Source organism: Cyprinus carpio, chromosome B12, assembly GCF_018340385.1.
Source record: "Cyprinus carpio isolate SPL01 chromosome B12, ASM1834038v1, whole genome shotgun sequence".
Classification (NCBI taxonomy): Eukaryota; Metazoa; Chordata; class Actinopteri; order Cypriniformes; family Cyprinidae; genus Cyprinus; species Cyprinus carpio.
Window position 1 is genome coordinate 26,121,098 of NC_056608.1, and position 7,245 is coordinate 26,128,342.

The 7,245-nt window shown below is 29.5% G+C and overlaps 1 long non-coding RNA gene across 1 annotated transcript; it reads right to left on the bottom strand.

The window, feature by feature from the left end:
* Window positions 1-1,789: 1,789 nt before the first annotated feature.
* Window positions 1,790-4,378, bottom strand: LOC122139074. The gene is made up of 3 exons (XR_006155973.1): window positions 4,240-4,378; window positions 3,568-3,683; window positions 1,790-1,914 (listed from the first exon to the last, which is right to left on the bottom strand). It is a non-coding gene; the product is annotated as an uncharacterized LOC122139074 (long non-coding RNA).
* Window positions 4,379-7,245: the final 2,867 nt, after the last annotated feature.

Below are 7,245 nucleotides of genomic sequence, written 5' to 3' on the forward strand. Positions count from 1 at the left end.
TTTCAAATTTAATAAATCCATGAGCTTAATATGTATATTTTAATATGAGAGTTTAAAGTTTGCATGAAATCAAAATTTATTATATGTATTTTGTTAGAGCATCTTGGTAGTTAAAAGTTAATCCACTGAAGAAAAAAAAATATATATATTTTTTTTTTATCTGGAGTTTTTAGTGGTTGTTTATACAAAGACTGGTTCTAAGCTGGTCATGTGCTGGAGATAGTTGCTAAGGACCATTTTAGGACCAGCTTAATCCAGCAGCCATGCTTCAAAACATACCTAACCAGCATATGCTGCTTTTTTCAACAGGGGATGACTTGCACAATGAACTGTAATGCCTGATGTTAGAGATTTGATCAAATGACTTACACTGATTATTTGTATTACACTCAGTATTATTGTATTGAAATATTTTTTTGGTGTGAGATTATTTTAAGGTTTCCTCTCTCATTGCACTCAGGCCAGAGATCATGTTGCTGGCGGGAAGTGAGAGTCCTCCAGAGAAACCTGAGGTCAATCTGACACGAGATCAGCAGCAGAGCAAACGGAGAGCTCTGATTCTGCAGCCAAACCCCGCTGATACTGTCAGCGCAGCGACACGTTGAGTGGAAATGACCGCGGCGACGCCCTCACGCTGGGATTCTTCTCTTCCCCTGCCGCAACAATTGATGTGAAGGTACGCCTCTCATTCTCAGGCCTGTTTATTTTTACTCCTTCACCTCAGTAACAATGCAAGCGTGCCGGTCAAGGCAACGCGAGCACACTTAAGAGGCAGCGAAGGAACTACAATAAACAGATGTGCTCTTTGATGATAAAAGGCCAAAGGAAGAGAGCGATGGAGACAAAGAAAGACAGGAAGAGAGAGAGCTGATGAGCCTGTTTTCATCATTTCTCCACTGATGGATGAATATAGGTGTTTTCCAGTGTTAATAGTTGTGTTTATTATGAATCTATTTGTTCATTTTAATTGGCACCTGAATTTAGCTTCTTATTGTTTATATATATATATATATATATATATATTATAAATATATATTATATATATATTATATATATAGTATATATATTTCTCAAATTATTTTTTTAATCATAATATTTATTTTGTGTGAATATATATATTTTACTTATTTTTGTGAATTTACTATATATATATATATATAGACATAATTTTTAATTAATTTAATTCAACTAATTGCATCTTAATAATTAATGTTAACTAAATTTCTATAGTGAATAATTATATTACTTATACATAAAATATAAAAATAAAATACAATGCAAAATATAAGTTGGCACCTGAAATTTAGCTTCTCATAGTTTATACATAAAAAAACAGTAAAATATTTTTGTTTCAGGTAAATACTGCTCTGGTGAATTAAATTGTATATATATATATTTATTAGATTTATTATATAATATATATATTATATATTATATATAAATATAATTTGAATAATTATTAATATTATTATAAAATTTTTTTGAATATATATAATTCTTTTTGTAAATCTATATATTTATTATTTTAATATATATATATAATATATATATATATACACACACACACACACACACACAGACATATAATCTTTACGTATTAATTTGTTATAAAATTAATCAATTTAATTCGACTAACTATACTTCAGATATAGTGAATAATTATATTAATATAGTGAATAATTATATTAATTATACATAAATATACAAATAAAATACAATGCAAATATATGTATATTTATATGTAATTTTATTTGGAAAGATTTTATATGTATAATTTTTTTTTTTTTTAACGATTTTCAAGATTTTGCCCCTTTAAATAGCTTCAGTCTGGTAATACTCTAGTCATAATGCTTTCTCTCGGTGCTCTCAGTCATCTGATATTCGCTGTAGGAGGTTCATCAGGTTCCTCTGAGGCTGTAGAGATGAGAACAGCAGACATGAATTAATAAAACAGCCATAAGTCTCAATCATGACAAACATTCACCATCTCCCCAGCGTGATACAGAGCGCTCGAGTTTACACACGGTGAATATGTGAGAGGTTATATTCTCCTGAAGTCTGTCACTTCCAATCTCATCTACATCCGTGCTATTTGATGGCACGGCTAAAAAGTACAGTGGAAATGTCTCCATCTGCGCATCAGGGAAACTGTAGATCCATTTCTGGCGTTAGACTGAGCAGTTCTTCATGTAATTCTCCCCAGAGAGGATCGGGTTCTCCGTCCGTGCTCAGCATGACGGTCATCTTCAGGAGTGAACGTCTGAGAGGAACCATTGATTGTCCAGATGACAGATGCTACGTGTCACACGGACTGAACTGCTTCCTGTTACAGCAGAGTGTGTGTGTGTTTGGAGTGGGACGATTGAGCTGGGAACACTGTTCAGATGTATCCTATTCTTCTGTAATGCAATCCTTATGTGTTTACTGAAATGAACTACAGTTTACTGATGTGTAGGGCTCAAAAATAGATAGACAAACACAGATGAACACAACATACTGAAAGATCAGAACAACAATGAAAAAAGTACATACTGTTTATTTTATTTGTTTATTTTTTATATTTTATGAATATATTTGCTTTAAAATATATAAAATCACAATCTTTAAAAATGCAGTATATTTTATAATGCAGTATAATTTTATATACTTCTAATTTTTTTAGGCAGTTATAAATTTCTAGATATATTTTGTAATATCAAAATTTAAAAGTGGATCCTGTTACAATTTAATATTAACATTTTAATTAATATTTTGTAGTATATTTATATATTAATATATAACATTTTGTATAATTAATATTAGTAGTATACATTATAATACACATTTATTTTTAAAATAGAACTTTAAAATACATATATATGTAATATATATATATATATATATATGTGTGTGTGTGTGTGTGTGTGTGTGTGGTGTGTGTGTGTGTGTGTGTGTGTGTGTGGTGTGTGTGTGTGTATAATGTTTCCATATTCGATGTTTAATTTACGTTTAAATGAATTGCCTTTAAATCATACCTGTAGTGATTAATTATATTAATTATTCATAAATAAAAATTAAAATGCAATACAATACAAATACGAAATATATATTCTTTATATTTATATTACATTTACATTTATTTTTCTTTACAAATATATAATATTAAATAATATATAAAAATGTATTTTAAAATATTGAAATACACATATATAATATCATATATTCTAATGAATTTATATTCTAATACAAAAATTACTTTACACTATATATCTATATATATATAGATATATATATATATATATATATATTAAAATATAGAAAATTTTATTATGTATATTGTCTACGTAAATACGTGTATATATATATATATATATATATATATATATATATATGTATATATAATTTTTTTTTTGAAAAAAACTATGCATACACAGCTGTACTATTATTTAAATTAAGCTGAAATAAATTAAATTAAGGAAAGCTGTTGCAGCTGATTGGAATCTGTTCTGATGTCTTTTTACAGATGAGCTCTTCAGACTGATGTCTGGACACATTTATAAGACTTGGAGTCAATAAAATAGTCAATACCTGCAGTGACTCTCCAACATCTCAACATCTTCAGCTCGTGCGACAGAAGAACTGATTCAACCAGAATAATCAGTGTTGGTTTGGACGTCTCTCTTATCTCCGGTCAGTCCTAGTATCTGAGAGACCAGAACTACAGTCTGGTTGTGTTTCAAAACCTTTGAATCTTCCTATATAGACAGTATGTGAAAAGTTTAGATCACTAATCCTAAAAATGAACTCCAGAGCGAGTTTCTGAGCAGCTGTTGGGTTTGTTTCAGATCTGTAGTGTGTTCTGTTGTTCAGACTGTAAATAATGCCGTTCTGTCAGCACTGTGAGCTCACACTATTCATTTCAAACTATTACACAGTTTAACCTTCACCGCGCAGTTTGCTGGTTCTGATCATCTGGAGTGCGACTCATTTTTCTTGCCGGCGCTGCTACAATGTGACCCAAATTATCAGGGTTTGTGGTGAGACACGGCATTAATCTCAGCGTCCCGCGGCTCCAGAGAAACACACAATATCTCATGAGCGCTTTTGTCAGCTGTGATAATTGGACAGTCAGTTTATGGCATCAACATGATGAGTTTTGCGTCTGTTTGTTTCTAGAGACGTCTCTCTTGTGATATTTCTTTACCTATTTTTCATTATTAAAGAAATAGTTCACATAAAAATGACAATTCATTTACTAACCCTCATGTGCAATGTTTCCTTCTGCTGTGAAACACAAATGAAATGTTGGGCAGAATGTCAGAGCTGGTGATGTTTATGTTGCACAGCTCCACAGATTACTTTGGTAACGAGTATTTTGAAGTCTGTTTGTGTGAGAAACAGACGTTAATTGACTTCCTCCCCTTGGATAGATTAATTGATTGGTGCTTTATTGAGTCCATGTGGGAAACTGGGATGCCTTGGCAGCAAGCAATTGATTTTTATTAAAACCAAGAGATTTCATCATTTTTCTTTGGTACGTTAAGGTGAGACTTTCTTTTATTTTCCATTATTGTAAAAAAAAATTTCAAATGTCTTTAATGAACTTTATGTATATTATTTTATTTTGTGCATCCCAATCTTTAAATATAATACATCATATAATACAATATGTATAAATTTAATATACATATATATATATATATATATATATATATAGATATATATATATATATATATATATATATATATATATATATATATATATATATATATATTCTATAAATTTAAATATGATAAATGTGATAATACACCAGAAAAATATAAAAAATAAGTTTAATGAAAAAAAGATCTGAAAAAAAAAAAAAAATATATATATATATATATATATATATATATATATAGTCAATCTTTAAATATAAAACATTTAAAAAAATAAAGTAATCATTTAACTAAAACAAAGGGTCTATGATGTTCTAAAAATGTTTTTTTTTTTTTTTGTGAAATATATATATATATATATATATATATATATATATATATATATATAAAAAGATAAAATGTAAAAAAATAAAAATATATATTAAAGTTTTTTCACTAAATAGAATCATAAAATCGTTCTTCAAACTACCATAGGTATTTTTGTTTGTTGATTTTTTTATAAAGGGGTAATTTTGTGAAATTTATTGTCTTTTTTTTTTTTTACAAACTGCAACTGTCCCTCAGACTTTTACTTTTTTTTTTTTTTTTTTGTCTTTCTATCCAAAGAGTCAAAAGTGTCAGTGAACAGCTTGAGATTAAAATATGAGGCGTGACATTTGAAGAAAACTGTAAATATAACTTAGAGTGAATAGATTCATTTAGTTGTACTGTATGTCATTTTCATTCAAGCTATAATATTTTCAAATTATGCACAAAGGTGAACTTTGTATGCATGACAGGGCAAGAACGGAGCTTTGGTAGAAATGCATTTATATCCACTGGTGGCAAAATAAAACTCTCTTATAACACAATCTTCTCAGTTGAAAATGTGAAAATATATGCATTATCAACAAGATACACTATTTATACACAGAACACGCTCAGTATATATTTCAATAAATAGACAAAACATAGATAGTAAGCATTACATGACCGTTTAGGACACATGCTCGAATAGCATCTTTTGCACAAGTATTATATTTAGGATGTATAACGTAGAGCAGCGCTGCACTCAGAGCATTAGTGCAGGAGAGCGCGGTGTAACGCTGGGAGCTGCAGACTCTCTTATCAGCACTGATTTACAGCTCCTGTCTCCTCCACACAGCAGCATCATTAATAGGGCTGTGTGTGTGTGTGGTAACATCATTAATAGAGACAGTGATTAATTTCACGCTGAACCCTGATCAGCCTGAAGTGTTTGATTTATGACATGCTGTGAGTTCAGCTCATTGACTCGTTATTTATGCTGATGACCAATTAGTGAGGTCAGCGGCGACTAATTCAAAATCCCGGACTGCAGAAAGGACCGGAGTTGAGTTCAGAGCACAAGAGAGGCTGCTGCTTCTCTATTACAGATGCCAAAGAAAGAGTGACTGACTGATGAAACCGGCCTCGACGTCTCTAGAAGTTTTGAGTGGTTATCAGTAAAGAAGTATATAAAATCATGGAGATGGAGATATATAGCATATTTGTTAAAATCAGACCCAATTTGACCTTAAAAATTCAATAATTTAACGAGACATTTGCATGTTCATGGTTCTCTGATGTCAGTCAATGGTCACGCAACATCCAGTTGTTTTATTTTGATAATTTTAGAATTACATTTTTTTTTACATAATTTTATTTTGTTTATTATAATTAATTTATTAGCTAGAACTCCAGCAGTTCCCTCACGAACCACCAGGAGTTTGCAAACCACATTTTAGGAAACACTGGTATGAATAAATATGTGCTAATATTTGCAAAAATTACCAACCAAATCTCTTTGATCTAAAAAAGTTTTAGTTTAAATAATTTTTCATTTAAACACATTTGCATGTTCGCAGTTCTCCGATGTCAGTTAATGGTCATTTTGATTTAAACAGATTTAATATATTTTTTTAAATAAAATATTTTATCTTCTTTAGTATATGTTTATATAATCATAATTTCAGAATTTGAATATTTTATGATTTAGTTAAGTTCAATGAATCAAATGAATGAATGACTCAATGACTTTTTAATTAAAACTTTTTAATTTACCACCACCTATTAGCAGTTTTTGTTTCTTATTTAGATTATAATTTTGTTTAAAATAATATTTTATATATTAATAAAAAAAACATGAAAATAAAAGTAAAAAATCCATATTAATTAAAAAAAATTAAAAGGATAGTTCACCCAAATATTAAAAAGATTTGTTTCTTTTTTCAAGCTACTTTTTGTAAAGTCTACTTAGTGCTTTTCTCCTTTAACACAATACTGATTTTAAGTTTGCTTTTTGGGGTCATTTCTTGGCCAAACTTGATGTCCGATTAATATGTGATTAATTTAGGTTAGTTAATTAATCCCCATGTCTTGTCATTTTGTAATTAAAACTTTAATCGCTTTTATATGAGTGCGTGTATGTGTGTGATGATATATATCTATATATATACAGTATCTATATATGGATATATATATATATCTCTATCTATCTATCTATCTATCTACCAACACAAAGTTTGACCCCTTGGTTGCCAGGGTGTTGCTCTGTGGTTGCTAGGGTGTTCTGAGTAGTTGCTTACTGGTTTCTTAAAAGAACCTCTC